The 18,029-nt window shown below is 41.6% G+C and overlaps 1 protein-coding gene across 1 annotated transcript in view; it reads left to right on the forward strand.

The window, feature by feature from the left end:
• The first annotated feature begins 1,745 nt into the window (after positions 1-1,745).
• Positions 1,746-18,029, forward strand: part of LOC111157020 (RAS like proto-oncogene A) — a 75,727-nt gene continuing 59,443 nt past the window's right edge. Inside the window, exon 1 of the mRNA XM_022518221.1 lies at positions 1,746-2,002. The gene's annotated coding sequence lies outside the window, so the exon portion shown is untranslated. The remainder of the gene's footprint in view (positions 2,003-18,029) is intronic.

An 18,029-nucleotide genomic window follows, 5' to 3' on the forward strand; every position in this document is an offset into this window, starting at 1 on the left:
TCGGGATTTAAAAAATGTAGTATTTCCGCAATTTTCCCAAGAAAAGGTAGGGAGAAAGAAGTGGTTTTGAAACTGTGCTTGACAAAGTGGGCCTGCAGTGGGCTTGGATGTGGTGATACAAGCCTGTGGTGTTTCTAACTTCAGCCCAGAACTCCAGACCCATGTAGCAACTGCCATGAGACAGCATCACCCGCACCTCAAGCTGGCCAGGTCCAAAACGGCACTTGTTTCCACATCCCCTCCCCTTTCCCATCCCAGCCATTCCCTATTCCATTTGGTAAATTACACCTTTACCCTCTCCCCAACGCAAAACAAGGCATCATGTTGCTACTTCCGTTGGCTTACCCAGAATCTTCCCCCCAGCAATCAATTACAATTACAATCACTTGATTTGGCATCCTGGTATTTTAGGAATCCATCTTCTTTGGGTGCTCACAGACACTCCCCATAATGGTCCTAATCCTTTCTCTTGATTTCTGTCAAGTCCCCTTGTCCACAGGCCCTCTTCCCCTCTTCTTCCCCTCAACTAATGTCCTCTACCAACAGCCTAAATTGTAAAACTGTCCAGGGTAATTCCTCTATTCATTGCCTCACCAAGGAGTGAAAGACGGTTCACAATTTGGTTCCTATCTGCTTCTCCAGATTCATCCTTTTCAGCAACTCAGGCTTTAACTTTTAAGTCCTGTAATTACTACCCAGACTTCTAAACACATATTATTTTTCCCTTTGCTGCATGTCCTTTTTGCTAGGATCTGGATTTACCATTCCACCCTTAAGTTTGTGCTGGAAAATCCCTTATCTTGAAAATCTAACGCAGTTATGAGTTATCCATTCTTTCCTCTGTATACCTTGATACACCATCCTTCCAATCATAATTATTTGCTTCCATGTCGGCCCATCAGAGTGGGCATTCCTTGAACGAGTTGTGCAAAGCTGGGAATTGCTACTCAACAGTGGGAGGAGATAAGGGGATAAATAAATGTCAACAGGTAAGACTCCAAGTGCTAACGGATCTTAGGCAAACGATCTATTTCAAATCTGTGGAAGGAGTCAAATAGAGCAACCGATTTAGTGCAACTCCTTCTAACTCAAGCTACCAAATCACAAGATGGGGGCGCCGTTTGATCTCAGGGCCGCACCAGACTCGAGACGTGCGGTGTCCGGGGGCTCGAGTCCCCTCAGTAAAAGATCACAAACCACCCTAAGGTCTGAGCTCTCCAGGGATCAGCAGTTAGACCTGAGGCCCAGGGCGGCTACCGAAACCCTCCAGCCAGGGCAGGGAACTGGCCAAACCATCTCCAAGTATTCCGCCCGCAACGAGCCACGTCGCCAGCTCCACTCGGGAAAACCCCGGCCACGGGACAAGCGGCCTCCACCCTTGGACAACCAGGGAAAAGCGGCGGCCCCCGAAAGCAAGATGGCGGCCTCCGCTTTCCCCTCCTTCCCCGAGAACCCCCTCTTGGTCCCCAGAAGAGAGACAAGGACGTCGCGGCGCCGACGCCGAGATCCGGGAACCTCCGCGAGGCCTGCGGCAGCTCCCAGGCCCCCGGGAGGCGATTCCACCTCGCCCGGCGCGGGGAGCCGGGGGTGGGGCGGTCCGAAGGGCAGCGCAGCCAGCTCTCGGCACGCAGCGGGTGGACGCCGGCAAGCCCGCGCCCTCCTGGCCATTGTTCTCCAGCCCCGGCCCCCAACAACCTCCTCTCCGCCCACGGACAGGAAGTTGCTCCCCAGCCGGCCCCGCCCCGCTCCCCCAGCGCCCCGGAAGTGATCTGTGGCGGCTGCTGCAGAGCGGCCAGGAGGAGGGTGGATCTCCGGAGAGCGGAGCACCCCGAGTCGTCCTCCTCCTCCTGCCGCCCAGGCTCCGCCGCCGCCCGTCGGACTCGTCCTTCTGCCGCTCGCGGCGGGGAGCCTCCCAGACGTCAGGGCCAAGCTCTCTCCGGCCGAGGCCAGCCCAGCCGCGGCTTCCGGAACCCGCGGGGCGGCGGACCGGCTTGCGGTGCAGGTGAGCGATGCCTGCCCGGGCCGCCCCGGGAGGGGTTGGGGCGGCCGGGGCGGCGGCGGCGGGGGTGTGTCCGGGTGGCAGCAGGCCGAGGCCCAGGCTCAGGGCCCGGACGCCGAGATTGCACATCCCGCGTTCTGTCCCGGAACGAGCTGCGGGACGAGCCCGGGCTGGAATCCCGGGCGCGGTGTTCACTGCTGTGCGGGCGAGTGCACTCCCGAGAGCCGGCGGCTGCGGCTCGGTCCTCCGAGCCCAGCACCTCCTTGAGTTAGCCTCGTCGGAAGGTCACCCTGCATCTCTGGCCCGCCGCGCCGAGGTCCCCGCCTGGGCGGTGCCCGCGACCTGGGGGGACCCGTCGCCACCGCCGCAGTCCCCGCGCTTCACTCCGCCCCTCTCCCCTCCTTCCCTTTCTTCCACTCCTCGCCTGTACTAGAGCAGTTGCTTTTTAAGCATCTCCGCCAGGGTTTTGTGCCAGTTAAAGAAATGGCTTTTTCAGACTGAAGTCATTAGATGATCAGCATTGAACTGCACAGCTTTACCCATATTAAGGTAATCTAGCCTCTAAAGCGAGGAAGAGAATACAGATATTTTTTGAGTGAGAGGGTAATTCCTCTGGATTTGTTCCTTATGGTTTTCCAGGAGTGGAAGATGTGATTTGTATGCTTTAGTCTGGGTATATGTGTGTAAGTGGGCAGGGATGACAGCACAGAGAGGTGGCAGTGTTGTTTCAAGGTTTAAGGAGAATTAGGGAGTTAACTGACCTTTGCTTGAGAAACCTGAATGTCCAGACTTGTGAGAGCTTATCCAGGTGTCTTTGGGGTTGTGTGAGAACTCCCGTGCCACGCCCTGCGTGTCAAGCTGAAAAGCACCCAATTTACAAATTGTGTTTGGTGTGTGTTGGGGGGAAGGGTGGGGAGTGTGGAGGCCTTTGTAAAACGTGTGTCATTAGTTAATTTTTGTCCTGAAAGTACAACTTTAGTCATGTTTCCAGACTCGGATAACAAAATTTGTTAGTAAATTTGCAGTAGAGGGTCTTTTTTTTTCCCCCCAGCTTGTTTATTAATATATTTAAATGTATTTTACTAGTTTATATATTTCTGTGTCTATTAGTACAATATTATTGTAAAATGACTTGTGACTCTTCAGACGTTAATTTTAGACTTAAATTTTTTGAGGCCAGGAACTATGTCTTATGCATCCCTGTGTTCATAAGTGATGACTGATACATAGAAGTTATTCCCATATTTCTTCACTGAATGAATGAACGTGTAGCTGACCCCACAGTTGCCTCAGGAATCATTTATTTTGTTGGTTTTTTGTTTGTGTCCCAGTTTCTTGGCACATACAGACTTTGCTTTGTCTTAATGTTTTTTAACGTGATGAAAAGGACAATTTAAGAAGAATCCTTTGCTGTCCTTCCAAAACTATCCTCTGAAAGGTTAAAATTATATTTGGGATATTGTGATTGGGCATTATAATAGCTTGTATTCCAGTCTTCAGTACTTAACTACTTAAACATGTTTATCCAGGGTTATTAAGAAGAGATTTCCTAGTGATAGTAAGTTTATGTTTGGGGTTGATAGCCATACAGTAATTTTAATACAAAAGAGGAAATTAGAAGTCACCACTGTTTGGAAAACACAATACATCGTAGACTTGCTTATAGTGGCTTGTTTCTCCCATGGGTAGAGGAAATTCTCTGACATCCTGATATGACCTTGGCATGATTTACCAGTAGCCACTTTCACATTTCTTTGTCAAGATCCTGGTGTTCTCTAGTGTGTCTGCTGAATGTGCAGCCATCTTATCACTTATTTTAAAGTAGTTTCATACAACGCTTTCTTTGCAGGGCTTTCAGGGGAAAAGAAGGGCTAATTATAGGGAAGGATCTTTTCTGCCATTTGTGTGGGGGAATAATTTTTGTGTATAGATGGTCGGGTTGTTTTCACTTCCGAGAGGTCCAAAAAAAAAGTGCTGATATCTTCTTTCCTCTCCAAATGCCTGGTGGTGGTCCTGCACTTGTGTCCAAAGCTCAGTGTCTGCAGGATATACATGGATGTACCAGAATCACTTTTTGGATATGTGTGTATCACTGTTATACACACTTGTAACCCATATAAATGGGTGGCAAGAACAGTCATTTTTAAAATAGTATGTATTCTTGATGAGGAAAAATATTATGATTTGGAAGTAGAAGGGAGAAAGTTTATGATTTTTATTGTTTTGTAAAATGTTTTAACTCTTAGACACTAAGGAGAGGGAGGCCTGCAGTTTCTTAGCAACATCACTGTACAGAGGTGAGATCTCTTTTTTAATTCAGCAACCCTCTTGGTGATAACAGTCCATATAACATTGATTGCCTGCCAAACACTGTGATAAGACCTTTAGTTATATTATTCTTAATCTCCGCAGTACCTCTGTAAGATAGGTAGTTTTTCCGTACTTTACTAAGGCTAAGAAAAGCTGTTGGCTGGAGGCTGGTAGCTAGTATTCAGGAGAGTTGGGATTTGAAAGTACCGATTTCTGAGAGCATTGCATATTGCAGTTAATCCTTAAATGCTGAGGAAAAACAAGTTTCTGATTGAGCTGAGCTTCAGGAACATGAATCCAATGATCTCAGCCCTCTTGGCCATCCAGTGGGCCCTAGGGTTGCGGCTGTTTCTGTTGTGAGTGCCTACAGATGCAGTGTTCATCCGCCTGGGTGTGCCGTGAAGAAGTGGTTGGGTGTTGTTGGAATAGGGGTCCTGGGGGAGTAGAATGTCAGGAACTCAAGCAGTCGATTACTGCTTTTTGCTCTGAAATACCTGAATAATCCCTACTGGAGAGGACCATGGAAAATCTATTTTGTGGTGACCTCTCCTGAAACCTTGTTTTTTAATTCTTTGACTAAAGGAGGTGGTGGGGGAATGTTGGGAAGCGGGAGGCGAAATTGGGAAGAATGTAGAAGAGGCGAAGGTATCCTGGATCTGTTTTTACCATTTCAAACCAGGTATCATTTTCACTTTGGGTTTAATATAGAGGCTTAAAAGTGGCAGAGTTCTTGTAAGTGTCTGATTGCTATTCAGTGCTGGCCAACTCTCTTTACTCTTCCCAAGCCTGTGCGGTTTTGGGGTTTTTTTGTTTTTGGTGTTTGTTTTTTTTTGTTTTTTTTTTTTTTGGTTTTTGGGGGGGGGAAATGTGCTTTTAATGGGCTTAATTTGAAGGATGTGTTCATCTCTTGTTTTTTTGTTTTTTGTTTTTTTAAAGTATGTAGCTCTGAGTAAAAAATGACTCATTCCCCAGCCCCCATTAGGAACAGTTATTCTTTGTTTTTCTAAGACACCTTTCTTACTACCTTATTACACTCCAGAGGATTTGGTTACAATATAGAAAAAGTGAAAGTAAAGCTCTGTGAGTTTTAAGAGTCATGTGAGTAAATTTTGGAAGAGAATTTGAATCTTTGATAAAATTATACCTAAGGTACAATTCCTCAGCATCAAGAGGGTAGTCTGTACAAGCCAAAACCAGCAAGCTTACATAAAGTATTAGGATACTATTCTCCAGGTCCTTCACAGCTAGAGTTCCCTGTTAGATGGAATAGACCTAATGCTTGACACCCATAATCCCTTTGAAGTCTGGGATCCAGTTGGGTTGCTGAATTCACTTACTGGAACTAGGTATCAGGTTTGACAATGTCAGGTTGGAGAATAAAACATAGCAAAATTATTAAATGACTTCTACTCCCAGATGCATCATGAAGGGTGGGCAGAGATCCCCAGTTTCCACAAAGATCATGATGGTAGTCCTCTAAGCCACAGGACCTCTGCTTCCTAATGCAGTTGAGTAGCTATCATCATTCCTCGTTGAAAATGGAGGCTGCTCGCTACTGATTGCAAGTGCTTTAGTTCAGCTGTGCTTTAGTTCAGCTGCTCGGTCTAGGTCTGTTCTGGATTGCTGCCGCAGCTCGTTAGCCTTTTGTTGCCCACCCCACCCACTCTTGCTTAGGGCAGTCCTGTGACACTCCCCTGCTTAAAGCCCTTTCGTAGCTCCTTCTTGCCTATTAATAAAATCCAAACTCCTATAATCCTTAATCTCACATACGAAACTTTCAAGACCTGCTCTTTCCCTAACTCTCTAGTCTCATCTCTTCTCGGATATTCTGTTCCAGCAGGACCAAACTTCTAGAATGCTAGCGTTTTCTTGGTGCCCCATTTCCTCTTCTGGTAGTTGTAGCCATCCCTCTTTACCCCAATCTGGTGTATGCCTGCTTGTCTCCCAGCACTCACTGTGGGTTATGCCTCTCCAAAAACTGTGTCTGGATTAGATTCTTTCTCTTGATCTCATCTCTAAAAACAAGAAACTGAAAAACCAACAAATAAAAACTTCAACAACTTTCGAGACTGGACTGGTTGCTCTTTTTATGGGCTGCCATAAAATCCAGCATAGCACTTTTACCACTATGGGCAGTGCCTTCATTAAATTTTGTTGACCACAATCCATAGTAACTACACGCAGAGCTCATAACTACACACATAAATACACTCTTAAAAGTCTTCACAGGCCTTTACCAGAAGTTCCCAAACTTTCTTAGTTCATGACGTCCTTATCATACCAATAATTGTTTCACAGCATTCCTAGGTCAAAAAAACCACCTAACGGTTTAATTTATTAAATAGGCCTAAGCAACTTAATAAGTATTTAAGTCCTAAAAATTCAGTAGCTACATGAAAAAAAAATACATGTGAATTAAAATAAATAATTTTTTCTTTTTTTTTTTTTAAGATTTTTAAAAATTTATTTATCTGATAGATCACAAGTCGGCAGAGGGGCGGGGTGGGGGGAAGCAGGCTCCCTGCCAAGCAGAGAGCCTGATGTGGGGCTCGATCCCAGGACCCCGGGATCATGATCTGAGCCGAAGGCAGAGGCTTTAACCCACTGAACCACCCAGGTGCCCCAATAATTTCTTTCTTAACTGCATAGTACTCCATGGTTTATTCAACCAGTCTCCTGTACTTGGACATTTTTTTTTCTTTAATTTTACTTACTTGGAGAGAGAGGAAGAGGCACAAGCAGGCAGAGTGGTAGACAGAGAGAGAGGAGAAGCAGACACCCTGCTACGAAGGGAGCCTGACATGGGGCTCAATCCCAGGCCCCTGGGATCATGACCTGAGCCAAAGGCAGATGTTTAACCGACTGAGCCACCGAAGCGCCCCATGTCCTTGGACATTTTAAGTAATTTCATGGCCTCACCAATGGAGTATATGGCCAGGCTTTTGAATTTCTGCCAATCTAATAGGTGAGAAATGATATCTCAGTGTAGTTTTAATTTGTGAATTGAACTTTTTTTGTATATTAAAGTGCCATTTTTTACATTTTAAAAAAGAATTGTTCATGTTATTTGCCCACTTTTATTTTTTTTAAAGATTTTATTTATTTATTTGACAGACAGAGATCACAAGTAGGCAGAGAGGCAGGCAGAGAGAGAGAGAGAGGTGGAAACAGGCTCCCCGCTGAGCAGAGAGCCCAATGTGGGGCTCCGAGGATCCCAGGACCCTGAGATCATGACCCGAGCCGAAGGCAGAAGGTTTAACCCACTGAGCCACCCAGGCGCCCCAATTTTTTTTTAAGATTTTATTTATATCTCTGAGAGAGAGAAAGCATACAAGCAGGAGGGCAGCAGAGGGAGAGGGAGAACTGAGAAGGGAGCCCGATGTGGGGCTCAATCCCAGGACCCTAGGATAGTGACCTGAGCCGAAGGCAGATGCCCAACCAACTGAGCCACTCAGGTGTCCCATCAAATATATTAATCTTAAATGTATTACATCTGGATTTTTAGTTATCATCAGAGCCTTTCTTTATCCCCCGGTTATAGAGAAATTTACCCATGCCTTCTAATACTCAGTATAGTTTCATTTTCCACATTTAGTTTTCTGATCCGTTTGGAGGATATTTCTGTATATGGTGTGAGAAATGGATATAATGTTACCATTTTCTACATGGCTATCCAGTTGTCCCAGTGCTATTTATTTTTAGAAAATCTTTGTTTCCTTTATCGTATACTAGATTTCTCTATGTAGTTGGGTGTCTTTTATTCCGTTGGACTATCTGACTATTCATGCACCAGTATGAAACTGTTTAGTCATAGAGGTGTTGTATATGATTTCATACCATGTAGGACTAGTCCCCATTATAGTTCGTCCTCTTCATTGTTTTCCCTACTATTCGTGCATGTTTTACTTTTCCATATGAACTTTAGCATCAGTTTATCTAAGTCCATTCATTAAAAAGCGTTTTGCTATTTTTATTGAGATTGCACTAAACTTATGATTTAGCTTAGAACTAATTTCTTGATGGTGTGGAGACATCTTAACCTAGAACGAGCAATGTCTTTTCATTTTCTTAAAACTACTTTTATGTCTTTGCAGAATGGTTATAGTTTTCTTCATACCAGTTTTGAACGTTTCTTGTTAAGTTTATTCCTAGGCATTTTAACTTTGTTGCTGTGTTGTTGTTGCCGCTATTATAAATAGAATTTTCTTATACATTATATCTTCTGGTTATTACTCACGTATATGAATATTGCAGGTTTTTGCACGTTTTCCTGCTACCTTGCTAAACTCAGTGTTTGAGTTACTTTCATCATTGCTTCTTTTAGGCTCAGATACTATTCTTTCACCTGCAGAGATTTCAGTCTTTTCTTTCCCAATGGTTATGCCTCCAGTTGTTTATCCTATCTAACCGCATCAGTTAATATCTCCAGGACAATTAAACTGCAGTTTAACCGTGTCTTTAATAAGAGATGCTGGTTGCTTTATTATTTTTTTCCTGTGGATATACAAAGATACACATTGTACTAGACACTAACGTAGATATGGAAGTGACTTTCGAAGATTGCAGTCCTTCACTGTCTCTGTAATTATTAACGGAGATGTGTGTGGTGAGAGGCAGGAAAAATGGACTTTCCTAATGGGCAAAGTACAAAGATAAGCAAGGTAAGGACTGATCTATAGTTTCCCAGTTCACGCATCCAGTCCTAAGTTTTGTTCTTTCTTATCTTGCCACGCAGTTTTGTCGAACTTCATTGTGATCTTCTCTCAGTCAGTCATGGATGCCACAGGGTGACCTCCTTTTCTCCTCTAGGCTAAAGCTGCCGTGGGTCTGTGGTGATCTAAGGGTGTCTTTCCTGGCTTTCGCAGTCTCAAGTGGTTTCTTTCCATTGTAAACAGATAAATTAGGCTTACCTTGTATTGATGTGGTTATGGCTTGGCTTCTTGGGGCTTTAGGTCATATGGCAAGGCAGGTTTGTAATTAGATGAGTTTTTCCATGGAGGTGACCCAAAGTACATAGATGTGGGGTGGTTCCTGACAAGTTTGTAGAGCCTGGATCATCTGTTCTTTCTCCAGAATGCATTTTCAAAGATTTAGTCCTCTAGCTGGAAGCGATGTGTTTGTGTGGAATCACGTGTTGGGCATCCAGCACACATTCCATCCACATGTCAGTTGTGGACACACACCAGTGCTGTCTCCCAAGTTCTAGAGGGTACTTTGATTTCACTGCCATCTAAGTCACCCAGGAAGTTTAAATAGCATATTTTCTATAGATTCTTATAATTTCACAATTATCTAGGTCCATCTGTGAACTCCCAATCCACATCCTGTTGTTTTTGTCATTCTAAGTATTTCCTTCCCCAAGAGTGCTGGGTGGCAGGATATTTATTAATTTCTTGCCCCTTAGGCTGAGGAGCTCCTCCCCAGAAATCCCTACAAGTCTTAGTCCTTGGCCTATTGTCCATCTTCACTGGCCCGGGAACACGGATAGGTAGGGTGTCCAATAATTTCTTCTTGTCCCTAGGTTGAAGAGCTCTCACTCCCCTGGTGAGTGGTCCACTATCATTTGGCCATCTCCACTTTTCCTGGACCTGCATTGCCTTTTTCTCTTTGGGTCATGTGGCCTCTCTGGCTTGCAGTTCAGCCTTAACGGGGTGTGGGGACTGCCTGCCTTGAAGACCCTCACATCCCGCCCTCTGGTACATGGATGGCACCTTGATGGCAAAGTTTGGGGAGGAGGCTGATTTTTTTTCTATTCATATTTTTTCCCTTACTTCACCTACCCCCACCTTTTAAGGCTGAGGACCGTATCCCTGTTTCCCCTAACCTTCTGCGTAAGACATATTGTCTGTGACAGAAAATCCCTATTCCCCGAGGTCTTCAGTTGTCCTAGTCTTAATGCTTGAATTATTGGTAACTTTCCCACTACCCTGTTGGTCTCCAGGGTCTTCCTGTTTCTGTGTCTGCATGCTACAACTGAGATGGTTCTCTGTGTCTATTACTTCCTTTATTCTTGTTTGCTGCTGGTGGGTTTTAGTAGCTTTCTTGATCCCTCAGAATAAATAAAACTTGATCAGTTGCTCTGCTTGTTTCTTATTCTTTGCTTTGGCTCAGATCATAAAACTCATTCTTGTCTTTATATTTTGTTTTGTTTTGTTTTTTTTTAAGTTTATTTGGGTACAACTCTTTAAACTCTTTGTACAGCAACTGGTCATTTATGTTTTTCTGTGAATTGTCTTTATGTCATTTGCTTATTTTGGGGGAATGGAGGGGCTGGACTTAAAAAAATAACAGATTTATTGAGACGTAATTCACATACCATAAAATTTACTCTTTTAAGTATAATTCAGTGGTTTTTAGTACAGTCACAGAGTTGTGCAACCATCACTACTGTCTGATTTAAGAACATTTTCATGACCCCAAAAAGAAACCCCATGCTCATTAGCTGTCACTCCTGATTCCCTCTAGCTCTGATCCACTTGCCATCTGTACAGATTTTCCCATTCCGGACATTGCTCGATTCCATAAATGGAATCATACAATGTGCAGTCTTTTGTGTATGGCTTCTTTCACTCAGCATGTTTTCAGTGTTCATCCAGGTTATAGCATGTATCAGTACTGCATGCCTTTTTATGGCTGAATAATGTTCCCTTGAATAGATGTACCACATTTTGTTTGTTTATCAGTTGAGGGACAGATTTGGGTGTTTCCACTTTTTGGCTTACAATGGAAAATGCTGCCATGAACATTGATGTACATGTTTTTGCGTGGACATGTGTTTTCATTTCTCCTGGGCATATAGATAGGAACGGAATTGGTCAGTCATGTGGTAAGTCCATGCTTAACATTTTGAGAAGCTGCCAAACTGTTTTCTAAAACACCTGTACCATTTTACTTGCCCAATATGGGTGTATGAGGCTTCCCATTTTCTCCTCCTCCTTCCCAGTTTCTCCTCCCCAACATTTGGTATAGTCCTTCTTTTTAATTACAGCCATCCAAGTGGGTGTGATTGTCTTCTTTCATTTGCTAGAATACTTTGTCTAAGCTGCCCTGTGTATGTGAAGTAATGACATCTTAGCATATCATGTCTTTTTCTTCTTAGATATTTTACTTTGAGGCCCAATTCCAAGAATGTTTTCTTTATTGTAAAAGCTATAATAAAGGTGGCTTTTTGTTCGAACTTGCAGGTGAAATTTGCTTTTGATTCATAACAAGATTTCTGTTTTATATTAGTGTGTCTGATGAGGTTCAAGCTGTTATAACTTTAAATTGTTAAAAGCATACTGTTAAAAAATGTGGCATAACAAGTAGAAAGACAAAATGCCTAAGTTAGAGAGTGAAGGGGAATCATTCATAGTGGACACTGACAATGTTTTGAAGATTTGCTTGTGCAGTGTTGGCTACAAAATTGAGAAACACCAATTATACACAAGAGTAACCAAAAAAGATGTTAGGTTTGATCCCATGTTTGTATTCCTCTTCTTACCCAGAAGGTACCAAGTATAAGTGCCTAAGTTTTTAAAAATTGAAATTTAGCACTCTTGTGTACATGATCTCGTTTGATCTTTACGTCAGCCAAGAGTTATAGTGGGATGGGTGCTCTTTGGGGTGGGAAAATTGACCTTCATTCAACAATATTTTCTTGGATATACCTATAACTTAAATATTTCCACACCAACAAGTAACTATGTTGCTTTGTCTTCAATGATTATTTCAAAAAGTATTGGTTAGTATTAGCATGTAAAGCTCTAACTTGCTAAGTCTCTGCATAATTATCTTATACTTTAGTTCCCATTGTTCCCTATTATTATCTGTATGTTCATAAAGAGAGGCCGATCTCTCTAGCTCAACTATAGGCCTTTTTCTGAAATGCATAGAGAACTGCATTGGTGATTCTTTTACATGTGGTTACATTTTAAAATGAGAGTGCTCTTTGCCCACCCCACCAGCCTTGTATTTTGAAATAGTCCAAACTTATAAAAAAATTAATAGAGTATTATATTGTAAACCTGTATTTCCCAATTCCCAGTTATTATTTAGCCCCATTTGCTTCATCTTTCTAAGTTAGATGTTTTTATTTTTCTCTACTATTTATGAAAGAAGGCTGAAGACCTCATGAAACTTGACCTCTATATACTTCATCTTGCATCTTCTGAGAATAAAGGCATTCTCCTGTATAACTTAATGCTATTGTAACGCATAAGGAAATTAGTATTAATTCCATACCATCATTTAATATGTAGCCCAAATTCAGATTTCCTTCCCTCGCTGCCACCCAGTGTCTTTAGTAGCTGTTTTTCCTCTGACGCTGGGTCTGATCAAGGTTCATGATTTCTGTTTGCTTATTACGTCTTCTTTAGTCTCTTATTTCATTTTTTCTAATTAACTCTTTTGAGATATAATTTACGTATCATAAAATTCACCCGCTTAAGTTTACAGTCATTTTTAGTAACTGATTATGTAAACATCACCATAATCCAGTTTTAAAGCATTTTTATCACTTCAGTAAAATCCCTTTGCCCATTTGTAGTCAATAATCCCCATTCGCACCTCCAGCCCCAGGCAACCGTTAACGTACATTCTGTCTCCACAGATTTGCCTTTTCTGGGCATTACTATAAATGGAATCATTCCATAAGTTGTCGTTGGGTTTGTTTGTTTCTGGTTCCTCATGTTGTGGCAAGTGTCCATAATTCTTTTTATTGGTGAACAGTAGGTATGTATTCCATTTTATGGGAGCCACATTTTGCTTATCCATTTACCAGTTTGATTTACCATTTACATTTGGATTGTTTCCCCTTTTTGGTTATTATGAATAATTCTGCTTTGTGTGGACATATGTTTTTATTTCTCCTGGGCATATACCTAGGAGTAGAAATGCTTAGTGGTATGGTACATTTATGTTTAACCTTTTAAGGAGGTGCTAAACTGTTTTCCAAGGTGGCTACATGTTATTTTGCATTTCTACCAGCCGTGCTTGAAAGTTCCCCTATCTCTGCATCTTGAACAGTGGTTATAGTCTTTTCAGTAATTATTATGGCCATTCGGGTGGGTATAAATTGGTATCTCATTGTGATTTAATTGCATTTCTTTAATGACTAATGGTGTTGAGCATCTTTTCATGTGCTTATTAACCATTCACAAATTTTCTTTGGTGGAATGTCTACTCAGATCTTTTTCCTGTTTGTTTTTTTTAAATTGTGTTATCTATCTTATTATTGAATTGTGAGTTCTTTGTGTGTTCCGCATACAGTCCTTCATCAGATATGTGATTTGCAAAGATTTTCTCCCAGAGAATGCTGTTTGGTTTTTGTAATGATGTTAGCCATGAGCTTTGCTTAATTTTTCTCATTTGCCATGGGGCTTTTTTAGACAATTGAAATAAAAGATAAATCTTTTCTTAATTCTTCCACATGTCTAGCTACTACAGAAGCAAAGTTAAAGACAGTGATAGTTACCTTGATCTTCATTCTGCAATTAAGCAGTGAGAAACTTCCCTTCTGGACCATAACATCTAGAAATCCTGTTAAGACTGAGGGTTTTGGTTTTTTTTTTAAGATTTTATTTATTTGACAGAGAGAGAGCACAAGCAGGGTGAGTGGGAGAGGAAGAAGCATGATCCCCGATGAGCAGGGAGCCCAACGTGGGGCTCCATCCCCGGACCCCGGATCATGACCTTGAGCTGAAGACAGTCTCTCAGCAAAGTGAGCCACGCCCACAACCCTTGACTGTCTTGGGCAAGACAGAATGTTGGTGTTTTTCTCTCCCTTCTTCAGCTCTGATTCTTTCTTCATTCTGTTGGCCAACTCTTCACATGGTTCCCACTTTCATCTCCAGATTCAGTTCTTCCCAGCTCAGCAGAAAGAGCCAGTCTTTCTCTGTAGCCCGGGGAAAGGAGCACTCTGGCCAGTCTGGGTCTCTTGTCCGCTTTTGAGGGAGGCAGAGCATCCAGATTTGCAGGCCTGTTGTAATGCGGTGAGTAAGGAGAGGGTGGTTCCCACCAGAAGAAGGAATGCTCAGCAGACAAGCCATATGTCTGCTTCTTTAGGGGTTTCGGGTCATTTTTTTGCCCACTTTTACGAAATTAAACCAAAAGTAATACATAGAAAGTTGATATCTGGAGTTTGGGGGAAAAAAATCACATTTGTTATCCAATTAATTTTAACCTTGAATGAGCCTTTACCAGTAGTACTTTTTCTTAAATAAACTGATGCAGTATTTGATTTAAACTAAAGCATCCCACTCACCTCTTTCCTCCTCCCATGGAGGTAACAACTTGGTAATTGTAGCTGATTTTTCTCTACTTGTCTTGATTGTTCTTTCATGTAGTTTTCTTTAGCTGAGTGGGGGTTGTATCCAACTGTCTTGGAGTTCCTACATTCCTACAGATTGCTGAAATCAATTTTTTATAATTAGTTTCCTTCGTCTCCTCTTTCATTTACTTGGATTCTCAAGCTCTGTCAGTGTCCATATGTTGTATGATTCATCTTCAAAGTGATTTTTTTTTAAAGTAAGGATAGTTCCCAATTCCTTTTCATGACATTGGGTTTATGATGTGTATGGTGATAGTGACGGTGCTGTTGATGTAATTGTGAGTTTCCAGCTCTGAAAAGGAAATAATTTTTATCACTTAAAATGTTTCTTATCTAAAGCCTTTAATAGATAGATAAAATTGCTGTATAAATACTGTCCCTGAAGTTGAACAAATAACTCTGGATACTGTGTGGCTCTTACGTTGCTTCCATACTTTTCCAGTGCTCTTTAGGATTTGTTTTCAATATGAAAGTGAAATGCAGAAATGAGAACTTACGGTTTGGGGTTGTCTGTATAAAATGTGTCATGTCTCATTGAGTTAGAAGAATGGGCCTTGAAAGGTTTTCTAGTGTGTTCTTCCACAGTTAACAAAAATCCCTTCAAAACTACCCAGCCACTAGCCATTGCTTAAGCTCTTGCAGTGATCTTGTGGAAATCTGGGTCATTTTTGGATGTTTGCATTTAAAATTCATTCTTGTTTTGTACTGAAGTGTGTTATCCTGTGACTTCTCTGTGCCTGGTTTGCTCTCTAAAGAAGCACTGGGTACACAAACATTTTTGAGCCCTTGTTAAACAGTACATCTGTTGATGGAATTGAGAACAGGCATTTTGCAGATATCTTTCTTCAAATAATTGAAGATGTCAGTGATATAATTCCTTTGCCAGCTTCCCAAGTGTCTGCCTATTCAGGCCAGACGTCCTTCATTTCTTTAGTTAGTTCGTAACTCTCCTGATCACAGGCTTCCTATAATAATGCAGTAACATTCATTTATTTTGAGGTCAAATTTTACAACTTAAAATATTAAACACACTCAGAGAGGAAGGAGGAGACTAGAATTTGTAGATTTCCTTCTATGGCCAGGCCCTGATCCTAAACAATATCAGATTCATTATTTCCATTTAATTGTCCAGATTCAGCCAGATGGGGCAGAAGATAAGGAAACGTTAAAGGCTATAAGAATCAGGAATTCAAGTATAAAAACACAGAAAAAAACAACATACCTTTGAACATCCACAGTAGAAAAGCAAGGTCCTAGCACTACAGGCTGTTATGCATCTGATGCTCAAGAGAATAATTACGCCATTTTCCGAAGTCTTACTTTATATCTAGTGGCAGTAAGCCTGGTAGTGTGCATCCAAACAATTTTTAAGGGTGAAGGGATGCTGCTGAAGGCAAACACGTAGGCAGTAGTGATCAGTTAGGGACAACTATGAAGGGAAGGCAGGAGGCAGAAAGCTAAAACACGACTTTAGGAGAATTCAGAGTTCCATAGTCTAGGGCTACTGCATCCAAGGAAACCTGCCCCGGATTCAGAAGAACCTCTGAGAACAGAAGGCTCTTATGATTCTGGGTTATCAAGGAATTTTTTAAAAACTATTCAGTTAAGTTGAGGAATTTGTGAGACATACGATTAGGAACTCAAAATCTTTGTTGAGTGCACCTCAAAAATTAGATACTATCCTTCCTGGATACTGCTGGTGGCTAAATCGCTTGTTTCTCATCGTTATCAGATCTTTACTAAAGTCCCATGATGATTCTCTTTTTTAATGAATGTTAAGCACTAAGTAAAATAAGCTGTTTACTTGTTGATTGATGTGGGAGGTGACCTATACAGTTAGAATTTGTCATTTCCTATAACGTTGGCTGAATTACCAAGGTTCTCCCGTCTTTGATGTGTTAACAGTTTGTTACAACTTGTCTTCCCTTTGTGTGCCGGCACATTCTGGTCCACTTTCCTTGCCATCAGTTGATAAATATTTAGAGAATGCTGTTAAGCAAAACAATTTAACTATTCATAGAAAAATGTATGTGAGTACTTTTAAAATTACCTAATTAGCAGTTGCTTTCTTTTGGATTGGGAAGTAAAAGTTTAAGATTGTATTATTCCGGAAATACTTTAGATTTTACCCTTCCTCTCCTTTTCTTCCAAACCCTAGCTGTTCATTTGGTTCCTATTTTGATAGAAGTAGTCAGTTGCCCTTTATTCTTATAAGTTTCAACTGTCTCTAATATTATTACATCTTTAAGTCTTTGATGTACATATTGACACCTTGTTTTTCAATCAAAAAAGATAAAAGTGTATAGTGCCAGAATATTGATGGGGTCTTGTTTTGGGGTTTTTGTTTTTTTGGTTTTTTGGGTTTTTTTTTGTTTTTTTTTTTGGTTTTTGGGGGTTTTTTTTGGTTGCTCAAAACCTAGCAGTAATCTTGTCAGAGCATTGCTACCATTGACGATTATAAAGTAGTAATCTTATCTGTGCTTTCAGTGAAGTTTTAATAACTTCCCACTAAGAACAATTTGTAATGCAATATAGAATTATAGAATGTATATAATTACCTGACAGATTTGTGAAAAACGTGGGAAACCCAACTTCTGCTTATAAATTACTTTGTGCTGTTTCTTTATGTTGATAGATGAAGAAGTAGGATACATTCAGACTTTCCAGTGATTTTCCTTAAAAGTGTGAAGTGCTCTTTGGCTTAAAGTACCGAGACTGTAATTATAACATCATTTGGGTTCAGAACTCAGGACTCATTTTTTCACTTACTGTCAGTGTAAAATATTTTCACTGACATTAAAGTATTTGGGCCAAGGGTAAATAGCAGCAGGTTTACTTTTTGTAGTTTATTTTTGCTAGGTTAGTCAGTAAACCTCTGTTTTAGGGCAGAAGGGTTTAGAAAGAAGCATTCCGTTTATTGTTTTTGTTTTCTTGCGGAGAGAGCTCAAGAGTGCGTGCACTCGTGGGAGTGGGGGGAGGTTGGTAGGGGGAGAAGGAGAGAGAATTTTTTTAATTTTTTATTTTTTTATTACCATATAATGTATTATTAGCCCCAGGTGTACAGGTCTGTGAATTGCCAGGTTTACATACTTCATAGCACATACCTTCCCCAATGTCCATAACCCCACCACCCTTTCCCTACCCCCCTCCCCCTGGCAACCCTCAGTGTTTTGTGAGATTAAGAGTCTTACGGTTTGTCTCCCTCCCGATCCCATCTTGTTTCATTTATGGAGAGAGAGAATCTTAAGCAGCTCCATGCCCAGGCAGCGCCCTACGTGAGACTGGATCTCAGGACCCTGAGATCATGACCTGAACTGAAATCAAGAGTCGGACACTTAACCAATTAAGCCACACAGGCATCCCAGGAAGGATTCCCTTTTAAGGCAGTCATATAAAAGTAATTTTGAGATG

Source organism: Enhydra lutris, unplaced genomic scaffold, assembly GCF_002288905.1.
Source record: "Enhydra lutris kenyoni isolate GAN:26980312 unplaced genomic scaffold, ASM228890v2 scaffoldscaffold51, whole genome shotgun sequence".
NCBI lineage: Eukaryota > Metazoa > Chordata > Mammalia > Carnivora > Mustelidae > Enhydra > Enhydra lutris.